Here is an 18,437-nt window from a genome sequence, read left to right as displayed (position 1 = left end):
AGTTATTTATAATTCAGATGAGAATAAAGTTAGTGTTGATTAAAATGAAGGAAAACAAATATATTGATCTGAAATATAGCACATTAATTTTAAATGTATTTAGGTTCAATTACCAAACATACAATCTTAATTTAATTTAAAGCAAACAATACATTTAAAATATATGGGTTGTATGCACTTTTTTTTATATAAAAAAAAGATATATATCCAAAAAGACAAGGCCTTAAAGGGTTAAACTCTTGTCACTGTAACAGACGCAATCTCTCTCTCTCTCTCTCTCTCTCTCTCTCTCTCTCTCTCTCTCTCTCTCTCTCTCTCTCTCTCTCTCTCTCTCTCTCTCTCTCTCTCTCTCTCTCTCTCTCTCTCTCTCTCTCTCTCTCTCTCTCTCTCTCTCTCTCTCTCTCTCTCTCTCTCACACACACACACACACACACACACACACACACACACACACACACACACACACACGTCAAGTCACTTACATTTTAGATGCAATATTGAATAAGCAGAAAAATCGGATTTTCTGCTCTGAAAATATAAATAAGCATAAAAATTGAATAAGCACTTTGAATATTCTAAACAGAATAAGCACTAGTCGCTAATGAATAAGTACTAGTACTTAATGGAATAGATACTAGTATCTAAAAAATAAGTACTAGTAGCATGAAAATAGAGACTAGTAGGTTAAAATGATTAAATGTTAAAACGGCTTGCCATATTGGCTCAGAGAGAGAGAGAGAGAGAGAGAGAAAATGACCTTTTAGATACTAGTACCTATTAATAGATACTAGTATTTATTCAATAAATACTAGTACTAAGTCATTAGATACTAGTACATATTAAATAGATACCAGTACTTATTCATTAGCTACTAATACGTATTCAAAAGAATATCTAAAGAATAAGCACTAGTATCTAAAGAATAGGCACTAGTACTAAAGAATAAGCACTAGTCCCAAATGAATAAGTACTAGTACTTAATGGAATAGATACTAGTATCTAAAAAATAAGTACTAGTAGCATGAAAATAGAGACTAGTAGGTTAAAATGATTAAATGTTAAAGCGGCTTGCCATATTGGCTCAGAGAGAGAGAGAGAAAATGACCATATTCAAACCACAATATCTGACTTTCTGAGGGTCGGAGCTAATTACTTTAAATTAGAAAGTTGTTCGGCTTGAGGAGAAGAATATACACGCTGAGTTTTGTAACTGTAGGTAAAACTAACTAAGTTATAACACACTTTATATGTCCTTTTTTAGTCATGAAAATTAATTTCCTCTCCGTGGCCAAACCGTTCGAGATATCAAAAATCTGTCCACAATTTAGCATCCTTAATGTCTTGACTTCATGCACACCGAGTTTGGCAATGATTGAATGAATTGCCTAGGAGTAGTACTTCAAATTCCACAGCAAGCGTTTTCCAAACAACCCATAATAGCCGATTTCCTGTTGGGCTGGCGTAAAACTTGACCAGGGGAAAGATGTTCGGCCCGATGAGATCTATATGTGTACTAAGTTTCATATTAATTCATGCAAGCGTGTTGGATATATGGACCAAATTGTTGGACCCCGTTCAAGGGGGCGCTGTTGAGCCCCCCTGCCACGCCCGGGTACCAGCTTCAGCCCGGCCCTGATGGCTGTGGGCTCTGACCTGTGTGCAAAGTTTCAATAGTTTTTGAGCACGTTAAGAGCCCCAAAAGCCCCTGAAACCTTGAACTCCATTAAAAGCAATAGACAAATCCCTCACACACAGAGACGAAGAGAGAGGGAGAGAAAATTCTCATGGTTGTATGCTATTTTTTTATATATAAAAAGATATATATCCAAAAAGACAAGGCCTAAACTTTAACAAGGGTTAAACAATCACTGTAACAGACACAATCACACACACACACACACACACACACACGTCAAATCACTTACATTTTAGATGCAATATTGACTTTTTTTCTGTTTCAGCAGCGAAAATAGTTAAACAAAGATCACAGCAGAACCATCGAGCATCTCACAGCAACGCGTTCTCATTACTGAATGATTCAGCATTTTGAACGAATCGGTTGACTCAAAGATTCAACGACCAATCCATAATCTGTCTCATTCATGAATGACTCAGCCGTTCGAACGAATCGTTTGAACGAATGAATCAATGACTCGCTCATTAAGACGGTCGCCTGGCGACACCTAATGACGGTTTAGTGATATGTTTAAAAGTATCATTCTTTCCAACGATTGTTAATTAACTCATATTTGAAACATAAGCTATATATATATATATATATATATATATATATATATATATATGTATATATATATATATATATATATATATATATATATATACACACATATGTATACACAAAAATAAAATAAAAACACATTTGAAGCGTGTTTGCTTACTAAATTGTGAGCTGAACGAAAGTTGCAGCAAAGATCAGCAACAGGAGTCAAAATTCATTAATCACGAGAGTGAAGAGCTGACTGAAAAAAATGATGATGGAATATTTTGTGTAAAAGCGCCTATTTAAGCGAATCTGTCATTTACTCATTTGTTGTTGTGTATTACCTGAAAACCGGAAACAATCGGCCCCCGATATGGTGCTAATTTTAAAGTGACACTAAAAAGTATGCGGCTGCACTGGCATTCATAACGGTGCGCGTCCATGGCGACGAGCAAGCAGAACAGAGCGAACGTTTTTTCATTTCCACTTCCATAGAAATTCATTCGAGCGCACTGCGAGCGCCACCACTATGTCCGTGCGGACGTCCTTACTTTACTTTCACTTTTATATTAGCGATTTAAAAGGCCTCGCTGGTGTCTAACGTCGATTAACCGGTGGGAAAAGATCCTCACAGCCACATACCTAATATATTTATATTTAATTACAATAGCCATACCTGATAAAAAAGTTTTATGTACTGAGTTGATATCATTTTGGACACAAGAGGGCAGTATAGCCCTTTGTATTGCTTGATGTATTTATTTTTTAACTGAATAGCACATTCTGGCTGTTTTTAAACTTGTACATTATTCTTAAATTGAAAACAAGAATAAAATGGGGTTAGTTCTGATATTTGTGTCATTTTATCTAGAAATAAATGGTGTATAATTAATTTTTTAGAAGATATGAGGCTTTTAGTGTTTACTTTTTTGACATGACTTTAATCCCTCGCCATAGCAAAACAATTTGAGATATTCAATAGCCATTCACAATTTAGCTTCTTTAATGTATTTTCATCATGTTTAAAAAGTTTGGTGGGAATTGAATAAACCACTTAAGAGGAGTGGGTAAAAAATCAGAGGCTTTTTTAGCCAAAAATCCACATTCAGACAAAAATATCTGACTTTCTGTTGATCCGAGCTAATTACGGTAAATTAGAAAGTTGTCCGGCTCGAAGAGTACAATATACATATCGAGTTTTATTACTGTAGATAAAACTAACCCCCCCCCTTTTGTCAAAAGCATTTAGGAAGTGACACACTTCCTGCTGCCAGTTGGTGGCGCTATAACTTTGACTCACAATAGTCACATCCATGTGATCGGGCTCTTACAACGAACACACTGTTGAAGTTTCATCAAGATCAGTTAATGTATGCAGTAGTTATGACACACTTCCTGTTTCACGTTTCTCGCCATAATTTTGTTTCCTCGCCACGGCCAAACCGTTCGAGATATCAAAAATCCCCTCGCAAACTTTCATCCTCAATGTCTTGACTTCATGCTGACCGAGTTTCGTGCCGTTTGTTTGAATTCTCTAGGAGGAGTATTTCACATTCCATTGCGTGTGTTTTACCAACAACCCTAAATAGCCGACTTCCTGTTGGGCTGGGGTAAAAAGTAAGAGTGTGAAGTATATATGAAACGAGGAGATCTACATGTGTACCGAGTTTCATATTATTACATGCAAGCGTGTTTGATTTATGGACCATGTTTTCGGACCCCGTTCCAGGGGGCGCTGTCGAGCCCCCCTGCCACGCCCGGGTACCATCTTCAGCCCGGCCCTGATGGCCGCGGGTTCTGACATGTGTGCAAAGTTTCAGGAGTTTTTGAGCATGTTAAGGCCTCCAAAAGTGTCCAAAAGGTAGCAGAAAAATAATAAGAATAATAATAATAATAATAATAATAAATAATCCTAAGGAAAACAATAGGGCCTTCGCCCTTTGGGCTTGGGCCCTAATGATGGTAAGAAAACTATGGAAGCTTGTTTCCGCCACAGAATTAAACAATATAAAAGACAATTGTGACTTTTTAACTCACAATTCTGACACTTTTTCTTGCAATTACAAGTTTGCATCTTGCAGTTCTGACCTTTTTCTCCAAATTGCATGATATAAACTCGTAATTGCCTGTTATAAAGTCAGAATTGTGAGTTTATATCTCGATACTTTCTCTATAATTTTGACTTTATTTCCCGCAATTGCCACTTCTGCAATTCTGACTCTTTTTATATTTCAATTCTGAGTTTATATATGGCAATTCTGAGAAAAAAGTCAGAATAGCGAGATGTAAACTCGCAAATATCTTTTAAGTTTTTTTTTTTTCTGTGGGCGGAAACAAGCATCCAAAGAAAACTCATTTAAAAAGTCTAAATGTTCTGTTTGTTTAGCGGGATATCTGTAAAATTAGTTTCAGAAAACAACAGAAATAACAGTTAATACTGTGCGAATAATCACATTTTCAAAGTTTCAACTTAAATTTTGGCTTCCAACAATGGCAGTGTTTTATTTTTACATTTGATTATTCAATTTCTGTTGTACGCTATTACGGTAGTTGAATACTGTGGTGTCAGACTTGCATTAAAAGCTATTTTATTTGTATCTTTTTTTCTTTTGAATTTGTCCTATTGTTTGTATTATATTACTGACGGTTCAATAAAATAATCAAATTCTTGAGGGCTTTTTTGTTTGCATTAGTTGGAATAAAATCCTTTTTACGATGCATTGTGATGCTGATGTGACCGCTTCGATGCATAAAAACAAAATAATTTCTTTAAAAAAAAAATAGACCTATCATATAGCATATATATTAATATACTGTTTTATTGTAAATAATGTACTGTTTTTATAGGCCATTTTAATTTAAAAAGTTGCATTTGTTCTTTGTAAGCATACTCTTTGTACGTTTAATTAAAGTCAGTGTATTTGTAATTAATACACTAAAGACTATTCAATTTCTGTATTATTTCTTACTTGAATGTTACTGTTAAAAAATAAAGCACTGTTAATTTCATTTGTTTTTTCCTTATATTGTATTTGTTCTGCCTTTTGTAATTTGTATCTTTGTTCTTATTTTTAATAACACAAATAAAATAACAATACAAACTATTTTGTGATTATTAATATAATAATTATATTTTGGGATGCACCGATATATCGGCCAATAATCGGTATCGGCCGATAATAGCAATTATTTTCACTATTGGCCATCTGCATATTTCTGATAAGAAACAAAGTCTTTCAAATTCTGTCCATTTTATCACAAAATTCAAACAATACATGGTGTTTTTATGCTTTTAAATGTAGGGTAGGCAATTTCTTTACATGAACACTTTGTTATTCTGGTTGAAACTCTTCACATCCTGATAGCAATCCATAATAGAAGTGGTCTATAATTAAAAATGTACATATATCTTCAGTATAAATCTGCAGTAGTCACGTGGTACAAGTTAGAGCTCTGTGAGTTGTTTGTGTTCATTATTATTGTAATAGTATAATACTATTGCGTATTATAGTTGGTAGTTTAACGCTGTCTCTCATGACGCTTTGCAGACTCTGCTTGAAAGATTCAGAACAACTTACTGAAATGTATCATGTTTCAAGTAATCGCTCAAACAGTGCTTCAATCGCGGAAAGACAATAAAAGTCAATAAAACAGCTTGTAAAAAATATCACATAACGTTGGTTTTACCTCAGGAAAGTTATCCAATGTTCACAGTTTGTTAGTTAGCTATAAAAACACTAGAGAGAAACTTATTTATACAGGTTAAACTCGAAAAATGGGAATATCGTGCAAAAGTTCATTTATTTCAGTAATTCAACTTAAAAGGTGAAACTAATATATTATATAGACTCATTACATGCAAAGTGAGATATTTCAAGCCTTTATTTGTTATAATTTTGATGATTATGGCTTACAGCTTATGAAAACCAAAAAGTCAACATTAGAATATTGTGAAAAGGTTTTCATAAGCTGTAAGCCATAATCATCAAAATTATAACAAATAAAGGCTTGAAATATCTCACTTTGCATGTAATGAGTCTATATCATATATTAGTTTCACCTTTTAAGTTAAATTACTGAAATAAATGAACTTTTGCACGATATTCAAATATTTTGAGTTTCACCTGTATGTATGTTTTAATAAATTTGTCATAAAGACAAGTGTTTATAAAAACTCTAGCCTGTATTAGTTTCTTTCTCTTGGTATCAAGAATTGTGAAATGTTACTGGTATCTAAAATTTTGATATAATAGCAACCGGCAAAATATACTTGATATATGTCGCTATCTTGATGAAAATGACTAATATACGATTTTCTCCTATTCGTGTTAATCGTGATTACCATATTGTCCAAAATAAACATGATAATGAATTTTGCCATTATTGAGCAGCCTTAATAACAGCAGACAAGCTATTTTTTATTCGCCTATTATTATGCAAATTTTGGGATATTGGGATATACTGCATAAACTGCGACGGAAACACATTTACCGAATAAATCTCTCAATGCGCAAAACTCATTTGACTTTGCCTCAACAGAGGTTGTGATTGGATAACTGGACTAACCAGCGGACCAATCGCATCGCAGCATCTCAAATGTTGGTTTGGTGGTTCTGAAATGCCTGAGCCAAACTTTTACAAGTTTGCACTGTCGACATGGACGAATGTATATATTACAAAGCAGTCGACTCCTTTTTGCCACGAATGGAACCCCATACTCTGAAACCTGAGCTGTGATTGGATGTTTGAGCAGTAGCTGTGAGTAAGTGAATGTGTGTTTGTCCTGCAGCGTGTGGTGAATGAGGAGAAGTCTCCGGTGGGTCCGTGGCTCCTCGCACTCTTTGTGTTTGTGGTCTGTGGCTCAGGTGAGATGAGAAAACAGCTCAACCTTTATTACATCAGTTACATGATGTGCTCGTTCATAATCACATATCAGTGTTTGTTGAGAAATGCTCCGCTCGAGACGTGGTGCTGTGCTCAAACACATCCATCTAATGCATGTTTACATGGGAAAAACAATAAACAAATTCTATCTATCATTTTATTTCAATCTATCGTTCTATCATTCTATCACTCACTGATTGTGTCTATCGTTGTGTCTATCGTTTTATCTCTCGTTGCGTCTATCGTTGTGTCTATCGTTGTCTATCGTTGTGTCTATCGTTGTGTCTATCGTTGTGTCTATCGTTGTGTCTATCGTTGTGTCTATCGTTGTCTATCGTTGTGTCTATCGTTGTGTCTATCGTTGTGTCTATCGTTGTCTATCGTTGTGTCTATCGTTGTGTCTATCGTTGTGTCTATCGTTGTGTCTATCGTTGTCTATCGTTGTGTCTATCGTTGTGTCTATTGTTGTGTCTATCGTTGTGTCTATTGTTGTCTATTGTTGTCTATCGTTGTCTATCGTTGTCTATCGTTGTGTCTATCGTTGTGTCTATCGTTGTGTCTATCGTTGCGTCTATCGTTGCGTCTATCGTTGTCTATCGTTGTGTCTCTCGTTGCGTCTATCGTTGTGTCTATCGTTGTCTATCGTTGTGTCTATCGTTGTGTCTATCGTTGTGTCAATCGTTGTGTCTATCGTTGTGTCTATCGTTGTCTATCGTTGTGTCTATCGTTGTGTCTATCGTTGTGTCTATCGTTGTCTATCGTTGTGTCTATCGTTGTGTCTATCGTTGTGTCTATCGTTGTCTATCGTTGTGTCTATCGTTGTGTCTATTGTTGTGTCTATCGTTGTGTCTATTGTTGTCTATTGTTGTCTATCGTTGTCTATCGTTGTCTATCGTTGTGTCTATCGTTGTGTCTATCGTTGTGTCTATCGTTGTGTCTATCGTTGTCTATCGTTGTGTCTATCGTTGTGTCTATCGTTGTGTCAATCGTTGTGTCTATCGTTGTGTCTATCGTTGTGTCTATCGTTGTGTCTATCGTTGTGTCTATCGTTGTCTATCGTTGTGTCTATCGTTGTGTCTATTGTTGTGTCTATCGTTGTGTCTATTGTTGTCTATTGTTGTCTATCGTTGTGTCTATCGTTGTCTATCGTTGTGTCTATCGTTGCGTCTATCGTTGTGTCTATCGTTGTGTCTATCGTTGTCTATCGTTGTGTCTATCGTTGTGTCTATCGTTGTGTCAATCGTTGTGTCTATCGTTGTGTCTATCGTTGTCTATCGTTGTGTCTATCGTTGTGTCTATTGTTGTGTCTATCGTTGTGTCTATTGTTGTCTATTGTTGTCTATCGTTGTCTATCGTTGTCTATCGTTGTGTCTATCGTTGTGTCTATCGTTGTGTCTATCAAAATCAAATCAAATCAAATCAAAGTTTATTTATAGAGCACCTTAAAAAACACACTGTGTACCAAAGTGCTGTACAATTTCTATCGTTGTCTATCGTTGTCTATCGTTTTGTCTATTGTTGTGTCTATCGTTGTCTATCGTTGTGTCTATCGTTGTGTCTATCGTCTATCGTTGTGTCTATCGTTGTCTATCGTTGTGTCTATCGTTGTCTATCGTTGTGTCTATCGTTGTGTCTATCGTTGTCTATCGTTGTGTCTATCGTTGTCTATCGTTGTGTCTATCGTTGTCTATCGGTGTGTCTATCGTTGTATCTATCGGTGTGTCTATCGTCGTGTCTATCGTTGTGTCTATCGTTGTGTCTATCGTTGTGTCTATCGTTGTCTATCGTTGTGTCTATCGTTGTCTATCGTTGTGTCTATCGATGTGTCTATTGTTGTGTCTATCGTTGTGTCTATCGTTGTGTCTATCGTTGTGTCTATTGTTGTCTATCGTTGTGTCTATCGATGTGTCTATTGTTGTGTCTATCGTTGTCTATCGTTGTGTCTATCGTTGTCTATCGTTGTGTCTATCGTTGTCTATCGGTGTGTCTATCGTTGTGTCTATCGTTGTGTCTATCGTTGTCTATCGTTGTGTCTATCGTTGTCTATCGTTGTGTCTATCGATGTGTCTATTGTTGTGTCTATCGTTGTCTATCGTTGTGTCTATCGTTGTCTATCGTTGTGTCTATCGTTGTCTATCGTTGTGTCTATCGTTGTCTATCGTTGTGTCTATCGTTGTCTATCGGTGTGTCTATCGTTGTGTCTATCGGTGTGTCTATCGTTGTATCTATCGTTGTGTCTATTGTCTATGGTTGTCTATCGTTTTGTCTATCGTTGTGTCTATCGTTGTCTATCGGTGTGTCTATCGTTGTATCTATCGTTGTATCTATCGTTGTGTCTATTGTCTATCGTTGTCTATCGTTTTGTCTATCGTTGTGTCTATCGTTGTCTATCGTTGTGTCTATCGTTGTCTATCGTTGTCTATCGTTGTGTCTATCGTTGTGTCTATTGTTGTCTATCGTTGTGTCTATCGTTGCGTCTATCGTTGCGTCTATCGTTGTGTCTATCGTTGTCTATCGGTGTGTCTATCGATGTGTCTATTGTTGTGTCTATCGTTGTCTATCGTTGTGTCTATCGTTGTGTCTATCGTTGTCTATCGGTGTGTCTATCGTTGCGTCTATCGTTGCGTCTATCGTTGTGTCTATCGTTGTCTATCGTTGTGTCTATCGTTGCGTCTATCGTTGCGTCTAACGTTGCGTCTATCGTTGCGTCTATCGTTGCGTCTATCGTTGCGTCTATCGTTGTCTATCGTTGTGTCTATCGTTGTGTCTATCGTTGTCTATCGGTGTGTCTATCGTTGTGTCTATCGTTGTGTCTATCGTTGTGTCTATCGTTGTGTCTATCGTTGTCTATCGGTGTGTCTATCGATGTGTCTATTGTTGTGTCTATCGTTGTCTATCGTTGTGTCTATCGTTGTGTCTATCGTTGTCTATCGGTGTGTCTATCGTTGTATCTATCGTTGTGTCTATTGTCTATCGTTGTCTATCGTTTTGTCTATCGTTGTGTCTATCGTTGTCTATCGGTGTGTCTATCGTTGTATCTATCGTTGTGTCTATTGTCTATCGTTGTCTATCGTTTTGTCTATCGTTGTGTCTATCGTTGTCTATCGTTGTGTCTATCGTTGTCTATCGTTGTCTATCGTTGTGTCTATCGTTGTGTCTATCGTTGTCTCTATCGGTGTGTCTATCGTTGTGTCTATTGTTGTCTATCGTTGTCTATCGTTGTGTCTATCGTTTTATCTCTCGTTGTGTCTGTCGTTGTGTCTATCGTTGTCTATCGTTGTGTCTATCGTTGTGTCTATCGTTTTATCTCTCGTTGTGTCTATCGTTGTGTCTATCGTTTTATCTCTCGTTGTGTCTATCGTTGTGTCTATCGTTTTATCTCTCGTTGTGTCTATCGTTGTGTCTATTGTTGTGTCTATCGTTGTGTCTATCGTTGTGTCTATCGCTGTGTCTATCGTTGTCTATCGTTGTGTCTATCGTTGTCTATCGTTGTGTCTATCGTTGTGTCTATTGTTGTCTATCGTTGTCTATCGTTGTCTATCGTTGTCTATCGTTGTGTCTATCGTTGTCTATCGTTGTCTATCGGTGTCTATCGTTGTGTCTATCGTTGTGTCTATCGTTGTCTATCGTTGTGTCTATCGTTGTGTCTATCGTTGTCTATCGTTGTGTCTATCGTTGTGTCTATCGTTGTCTATCGTTGTGTCTATCGTTGTGTCTATCGTTGTCTATCGTTGTGTCTATCGTTGTGTCTATCGTTGTGTCTATCGTCTATCGTTGCGTCTATTGTTGCGTCTATTGTTGTGTCTATTGTTGAGTCTATTGTTGTGTCTATTGTTGTGTCTATTGTTGTGTCTATTGTTGTGTCTATCGTTGCGTCTATTGTTGTGTCTATCGTTGTGTCTATCATTGTCTATCGTTGTGTCTATCGTTGTGTCTATTGTTGTGTCTATTGTTGTGTCTATTGTTGTGTCTATTGTTGTGTCAATCGTTGTGTCTATTGTTGTGTCTATCGTTGTGTCTATCATTGTGTCTATCGTTGTGTCTATTGTTGTGTCTATTGTTGTGTCTATTGTTGTGTCTATCGTTGCGTCTATTGTTGTGTCTATTGTTGTGTCTATCGTTGTGTCTATCGTTGTGTCTATTGTTGTGTCTATCGTTGTGTCTATTGTTGTGTCTATCGTTGCGTCTATCGTTTTCTATCATTGTCTATCGTTGTGTCTATCGTTGTGTCTATTGTTGTGTCTATTGTTGTGTCAATCGTTGTGTCTATTGTTGTGTCTATTGTTGTGTCTATCGTTGTGTCTATCGTTGTGTCTATCATTGTCTATCGTTGTGTCTATCGTTGTGTCTATTGTAGTGTCTATTGTTGTGTCTATTGTTGTGTCTATTGTTGTGTCTATCGTTGTGTCTATCGTTGTGTCTATCATTGTCTATCGTTGTGTCTATCGTTGTGTCTATCGTTGTGTCTATTGTTGTGTCTATTGTTGTGTCTATTGTTGTGTCTATCGTTGTGTCTATTGTTGTGTCAATCGTTGTGTCTATTGTTGTGTCTATTGTTGTGTCTATTGTTGTGTCTATCGTTGTGTCTATTGTTGTGTCTATTGTTGTGTCTATGGTTGTGTCTATCATTGTCTATCGTTGTGTCTATCGTTGTGTCTATTGTTGTGTCTATTGTTGTGTCTATTGTTGTGTCTATTGTTGTGTCTATGGTTGTGTCTATCGTTGTCTATTGTTGTGTCTATTGTTGCGTCTATCGTTGTCTATCGTTGTGTCTGTCGTTGTGTCTATTGTTGTGTCTATCGTTGTTTCTATCGTTGTCTATTGTTGTGTCTATTGTTGTGTCTATTGTTGCGTCTATCGTTGTGTCTATCGTTGTCTATCGTTGTGTCTGTCGTTGTGTCTATTGTTGTGTCTATTGTTGTGTCTGTCGTTGTGTCTGTCGTTGTGTCTATTGTTGTGTCTATCGTTGTGTCTATTGTTGTCTATCGTTTTGTCTATCGTTGTGTCTATCGTTGTCTATTGTTGTCTATCGTTGTGTCTATCGTTGTGTCTATTGTTGTGTCTGTCGTTGTGTCTGTCGTTGTGTCTGTCGTTGTGTCTATCGTTGTGTCTATCGTTGTGTCTATTGTTGTGTCTATCGTTGTGTCTATTGTTGTGTCTATCGTTGTGTCTATCGTTGCGTCTGTCGTTGTGTCTGTCGTTGTGTCTATCGTTGTGTCTATTGTTGTGTCTATCGTTGTGTCTATCGTTGTATCTATTGTATCTCGTTGTGTCTATCGTTGTGTCTATCGTTGTGTCTATCGTTGTATCTATTGTATCTCGTTGTGTCTATCGTTGTGTCTATTGTTGTATCTATTGTATCTCGTTGTGTCTATCGTTGTGTCTATTGTTGTATCTATTGTATCTCGTTGTGTCTATCGTTGTGTCTATCGTTGTATCTATTGTATCTCGTTGTGTCTATCGTTGTGTCTATTGTTGTCTATCGTTTTGTCTATCGTTGTGTCTGTCGTTGCGTCTATCGTTGTCTATCCTTACGTCTATCATTGTGTCTATTGTTGTGTCTGTCGTTGTGTCTATCGTTGTGTCTATTGTTGTGTCTGTCGTTGTGTCTATTGTTGTCTGTCGTTTTGTCTATCGTTGTCTATCGTTGTGTCTATCGTTGTCTATCGTTGTGTCTATCGTTGTATCTATTGTTGTGTCTATCGTTGTGTCTATCGTTGTGTCTGTCGTTGTGTCTATTGTTGTGTCTATCGTTGTGTCTATCGTTGTCTATCGTTGTCTATCGTTGTGTCTATCGTTGTGTCTATCGTTGTGTCTATCGTTGTGTCTATCGTTGCGTCTATCGTTGTGTCTATCGTTGTGTCTATTGTTGTGTCTATCGTTGTGTCTATCGTTGTCTATCGTTGCGTCTATCGTTGGTCTATCGTTGGTCTATCGTTGTGTCTATCGTTGCGTCTATCGTTGTGTCTATCGTTGCGTCTATCGTTGCGTCTATCGTTGCGTCTATCGTTGTGTGTATCGTTGCGTCTATCGTTGCGTCTATCGTTGCGTCTATCGTTGCGTCTATCGTTGCGTCTATCGTTGTGTGTATCGTTGCGTCTATCGTAATGTCTATCGTTGCGTCTATCGTTGTGTGTATCGTTGCGTCTACCATTGCGTCTATCGTTGCGTCTATCGTTGTGTGTATCGTTGCGTCTATCGTTGCGTCTATCGTTGCGTCTATCGTTGCGTCTATCGTTGTGTGTATCGTTGCGTCTATCGTAATGTCTATCGTTGCGTCTATCGTTGTGTGTATCGTTGCGTCTACCATTGCGTCTATCGTTGTGTGTATCGTTGCGTCTATCGTTGTGTGTATCGTTGCGTCTATCGTTGCGTCTATCGTTGTGTCTATCGTTGTGTCTATCGTTGTGTCTATCGTTGCGTCTATCGTTGCGTCTATCGTTGTGTCTATCGTTGCGTCTATCGTTGTGTCTATCGTTGCATCTATCGTTGCGTCTATCGTTGCGTCTATCGTTGTGTGTATCGTTGCGTCTACCGTTGCGTCTATCGTTGTGTGTATCGTTGCGTCTATCGTTGTGTGTATCGTTGCGTCTATCGTTGCGTCTATCGTTGTGTCTATCGTTGTGTCTATCGTTGTGTCTATCGTTGCGTCTATCGTTGCGTCTATCGTTGCGTCTATCGTTGTGTCTATCGTTGCGTCTATCGTTGCGTCTATCGTTGCGTCTATCGTTGCGTCTATCGTTGCGTCTATTGTTGCGTCTATCGTTGTGTCTATTGTTGTGTCTACCGTTGCGTCTATCGTTGCGTCTATCGTTGCGTCTATTGTTGCGTCTATCGTTGTGTGTATCGTTGCGTCTATCGTTATGTCTATCGTTGCGTCTATCGTTGTGTCTATCGTTGCGTCTATCGTTGCGTCTACCATTGCGTCTATCGTTGTGTGTATCGTTGCGTCTATCGTTGTGTGTATCGTTGCGTCTATCGTTGCGTCTATTGTTGCGTCTATCGTTGTGTCTATTGTTGTGTCTACCGTTGCGTCTATCGTTGCGTCTATCGTTGCGTCTATTGTTGCGTCTATCGTTGTGTGTATCGTTGCGTCTATCGTTATGTCTATCGTTGCGTCTATCGTTGTGTCTATCGTTGCGTCTATCGTTGCGTCTACCATTGCGTCTATCGTTGCGTCTACCATTGCGTCTATCGTTGTGTGTATCGTTGCGTCTACCATTGCGTCTATCGTTGTGTGTATCGTTGCGTCTATCGTTGTGTGTATCATTGCGTCTATCGTTGTGTGTATCGTTGCGTCTATCGTTGTGTGTATCGTTGCGTCTATCGTTGTGTGTATCGTTGCGTCTATCGTTGCGTCTATCGTTGCGTCTATCGTTGCGTCTATCGTTGCGTCTATCGTTGCGTCTATCGTTGCGTCTATCGTTGCGTCTATCGTTGCGTCTATTGTTGCGTCTATCGTTGTGTCTATTGTTGTGTCTACCGTTGCGTCTATCGTTGCGTCTATCGTTGCGTCTATTGTTGCGTCTATTGTTGTGTCTATTGTTGTGTCTACCATTGCGTCTATCGTTGCGTCTATCGTTGCGTCTATCGTTGCGTCTATCGTTGTGTGTATCGTTGCGTCTATCGTTACGTCTATCGTTGCGTCTATCGTTGCGTCTATCGTTGCGTCTATCGTTGCGTCTATCGTTGTGTGTATCGTTGCGTCTATCGTTATGTCTATCGTTGCGTCTATCGTTGCGTCTATCGTTGCGTCTACCGTTGCGTCTATCGTTACGTCTATCGTTGCGTCTATCGTTGCGTCTATTGTTGCGTCTATTGTTGTGTCTATTGTTGTGTCTACCATTGCGTCTATCGTTGTGTCTATCGTTGCGTCTATCGTTGCGTCTATCGTTGCGTCTATCGTTGTGTGTATCGTTGCGTCTATCGTTACGTCTATCGTTGCGTCTATCGTTGCGTCTATCGTTGCGTCTATCGTTGCGTCTATCGTTGTGTGTATCGTTGCGTCTATCGTTATGTCTATCGTTGCGTCTATCGTTGCGTCTATCGTTGCGTCTACCGTTGCGTCTATCGTTACGTCTATCGTTGCGTCTATCGTTGCGTCTATCGTTGCGTCTACCGTTGCGTCTATCGTTGCGTCTATCGTTGCGTCTACCGTTGCGTCTATCGTTGCGTCTATCGTTGCGTCTATCGTTGTGTCTACCGTTGCGTCTATCGTTGCGTCTATCGTTGCGTCTATCGTTGCGTCTATCGTTGCGTCTATCGTTGCGTCTATCGTTGCGTCTATCGTTGCGTCTATCGTTGTGTCTACCATTGCGTCTATCGTTGCGTCTATCGTTGCGTCTATCGTTGCGTCTATCGTTGCGTCTATCGTTGCGTCTATCGTTGCGTCTATCGTTGCGTCTATCGTTGCGTCTATCGTTGCGTCTATCGTTGCGTCTACCGTTGCGTCTATCGTTGCGTCTATCGTTGCGTCTATCGTTGTGTCTACCGTTGCGTCTATCGTTGCGTCTATCGTTGCGTCTATCGTTGCGTCTATCGTTGCGTCTATCGTTGCGTCTACCGTTGCGTCTATCGTTGCGTCTACCGTTGCGTCTATCGTTGCGTCTATCGTTGCGTCTATCGTTGCGTCTATCGTTGCGTCTATCGTTGCGTCTACCGTTGCGTCTATCGTTGCGTCTATCGTTGCGTCTATCGTTGCGTCTATCGTTGCGTCTATCGTTGCGTCTATCGTTGTGTCTATCGCTGCGTCTATCGTTGCGTCTATCGTTGCGTCTATCGTTGCGTCTATCGTTGTGTCTACCGTTGCGTCTATCGTTGTGTCTATCGTTGTGTCTATCGTTGTGTCTATCGTTGCGTCTATCGTTGCGTCTATCGTTGCGTCTACCGTTGCGTCTATCGTTGCGTCTATCGTTGCGTCTATCGTTGCGTCTACCGTTGCGTCTATCGTTGCGTCTATCGTTGCGTCTATCGTTGCGTCTATCGTTGCGTCTATCGTTGCGTCTATCGTTGCGTCTACCGTTGCGTCTACCGTTGCGTCTATCGTTGCGTCTATCGTTGCGTCTACCGTTGCGTCTATCGTTGCGTCTATCGTTGCGTCTATCGTTGCGTCTATCGTTGCGTCTATCGTTGCGTCTATCGTTGCGTCTATCGTTGCGTCTACCGTTGCGTCTATCGTTGCGTCTATCGTTGCGTCTATCGTTGTGTCTATCGTTGTGTCTATCGTTGTGTCTATCGTTGCGTCTATCGTTGCGTCTATCGTTGCGTCTATCGCTGCGTCTATCGTTGCGTCTATCGTTGCGTCTATCGTTGTGTCTATCGTTGCGTCTATCGTTGCGTCTATCGTTGTGTCTATCGCTGCGTCTATCGTTGCGTCTATCGTTGCGTCTATCGTTGCGTCTATTGTTGTGTCTATCGTTGCGTCTATCGTTGCGTCTATCGTTGTGTCTATCGTTGCGTCTATCGTTGCGTCTATCGTTGCGTCTATTGTTGTGTCTATCGTTGTGTCTATCGTTGCGTCTATCGTTGCGTCTATCGTTGCGTCTATTGTTGTGTCTATCGTTGCGTCTATCGTTGCGTCTATCGTTGCGTCTATTGTTGTGTCTATTGTTGTGTCTATCGTTGCGTCTATCGTTGCGTCTATCGTTGCGTCTATTGTTGTGTCTATTGTTGTGTCTATCGTTGCGTCTATCGTTGCGTCTATTGTTGTGTCTATCGTTGCGTCTATCGTTGCGTCTATCGTTGCGTCTATCGTTGCGTCTATCGTTGCGTCTATTGTTGTGTCTATCGTTGCGTCTATCGTTGCGTCTATCGTTGCGTCTATTGTTGTGTCTATTGTTGTGTCTATCGTTGCGTCTATCGTTGCGTCTATCGTTGCGTCTATTGTTGTGTCTATTGTTGTGTCTATCGTTGCGTCTATCGTTGCGTCTATTGTTGTGTCTATCGTTGCGTCTATCGTTGCGTCTATCGTTGCGTCTATCGTTGCGTCTATCGTTGCGTCTATCGTTGCGTCTATTGTTGTGTCTATTGTTGTGTCTATCGTTGCGTCTATCGTTGCGTCTATCGTTGCGTCTATCGTTGCGTCTATTGTTGTGTCTATCGTTGCGTCTATCGTTGCGTCTATCGTTGCGTCTATTGTTGTGTCTACCGTTGCGTCTATCGTTGCGTCTATTGTTGTGTCTACCGTTGCGTCTATCGTTGCGTCTATCGTTGCGTGTATCGTTGCGATAACTTTTATTATCGTTTCATCTAATAATAAAAGACAACATACAATAAGAATACTTCCTAAAATTATTATATTAATACTTTAATTAATACTCCTTGTGCAGTTTGTGTTGACCGTCAGAACACAGAAGCTGCTGTTGTGGGAAACACTATATGGGTTTGTTGTTTCCACACTAACTTTGAATATGATCCAGTAGAGATGCTTTATCTCAGATCTCGCTGATGTTTCAGACCAAACTTTCCACCTGCATGAATAAAGCCATGGTGTTTATTTACATCGAGTCGGATCTGTGTGTGATTTACATGTTGTAAATAATGAGACTGCTGTTTCACAGATCTTATATGTAAATCCTATGGCTTTCAACAGCTAAGAAAAATTTTACTGTAAAGAAAGATGTGTGTTTACAGTAGGGATGTCCCGATCAGGTTTTTTTGCCCTCGAGTCCGAGTCATTTGATTTTGAGTATCTACCGATACCGAGTCCTGATCCGATACTTATATAATACATAAAAAAAGAATAAAGAAGAGAGAAAAAACAGATCCAGGATGTTCCTTATTTTTTATTTAATTCACCTTATTTTAACATTCAACAACTCTGTTAACGAACAGAGCACTTCTGTGAGGTAGCTTGAACAATCAAGTAATAAATAACATAAAATCTTCACTTTTGGACTTTAGTGCAACAGTAAATATAGAAAAAGTCTAATATAAAAACAAATAGCACCTCAACTTAAAATACCCGGCAGGCATGTAAACAAAAAATAAAAATGTTTTAAAAGTGTATAAAAAAATAATGAGAATATATATATATAGCCTACATTTGGGGTGTAACAGTTCACAAAATTTGCGGTTCGATACGATACAGCAAAAAGAAAGAAATGCCAGAGAAATTTCCTATTTATTAAAAGAAAAACTATTTTTAAATAAGTTTGAGTTTTCCTACATCTTGAAACTTTCAGGTTTATAAATGGGGGTAATCTTTGAAGGATGAACAAATAATGTTTTGGTAATCACATTAAAAAAAAAGATTTAAATATATATTTATATAATATTTGAGTTTTGAAGTGCAACATTAAATCCATGTTCATTCACGGCACATGAACTCCTG

This window comes from Rhinichthys klamathensis, unplaced genomic scaffold (genome assembly GCF_029890125.1).
Source record: "Rhinichthys klamathensis goyatoka isolate OS25496 unplaced genomic scaffold, OSU_Roscu_1.1 h1tg000454l_1, whole genome shotgun sequence".
In the NCBI taxonomy this organism is placed as follows: domain Eukaryota; kingdom Metazoa; phylum Chordata; class Actinopteri; order Cypriniformes; family Leuciscidae; genus Rhinichthys; species Rhinichthys klamathensis.
The sequence above is the reverse complement of the archived record's forward strand: the minus strand, read 5'-3'. Positions refer to the sequence as shown.